Source organism: Pygoscelis adeliae, unplaced genomic scaffold, assembly GCF_000699105.1.
Source record: "Pygoscelis adeliae isolate BGI_AS28 unplaced genomic scaffold, ASM69910v1 Scaffold262, whole genome shotgun sequence".
Taxonomy (NCBI): Eukaryota; Metazoa; Chordata; class Aves; order Sphenisciformes; family Spheniscidae; genus Pygoscelis; species Pygoscelis adeliae.
The window spans coordinates 582,423-582,983 of record NW_008824184.1 but is presented as its reverse complement, the minus strand read 5'-3'; the positions used below and the strand labels follow the sequence as shown (position 1 = coordinate 582,983).

Genomic DNA, 561 nt, shown 5'->3' with positions numbered 1-561 from the left:
GCGGCCCCCTGTGCCTGCAGCCCCCCAGACAGGTATGGGCACTCCGGGGGGGGCTTCGTGGCGGGGGGTCGTGGTCAGGGCCCAAACAGAGTTTTTTGGGTGTGCTGGCAGCAAGGCCGTGGGCCCCTTAGCAGGGAGGGCTATTTTTAGGTGGGAATGGATGGCGATAGCGGCAGGCCGGGCTGCGGGGGCGGCTTCCAGCCACTGGTCTGTGCTGGGGAGAGGTGCACGGGAGGGCTGCAAATGGGAGTGGGGACAGGAATGGGGACGGTGCTCCCTGCCCTGTGCAGGAGGGCGGTTAGAGACCCCTCGATGGCCTCAGCTCTTGGCACCCACTGGGACGGCAGCGGGTCCTGGGTGGCAGCAGGAGTGAGTCCCTGGCTGGCTCCTGTGTGGGGACCAGACCCACGTGGCTGTGGCCCAAGCGGGGCTGCATCCTGCTCCTTGGGTGGGGGGAGCGGAGGTGGTGTTGGTGGTGGTCCCCAGCCCTTGTTTGTGCCATGCTGCGTGCTTGGTTGAGGCACATCCCCCTCCGTGCCTCAGTTTCCCCATCTGCAGAGC

The 561-nt window shown here is 67.0% G+C and overlaps 1 protein-coding gene across 1 annotated transcript in view; it reads left to right on the top strand.

The window, feature by feature from the left end:
• The first annotated feature begins 9 nt into the window (after positions 1 to 9).
• Positions 10 to 561, top strand: part of MYO18B (myosin XVIIIB) — a 78,618-nt gene continuing 78,066 nt past the window's right edge. The window contains exon 1 of the mRNA XM_009334425.1: positions 10 to 32. The gene's annotated coding sequence lies outside the window, so the exon portion shown is untranslated. The remainder of the gene's footprint in view (positions 33 to 561) is intronic.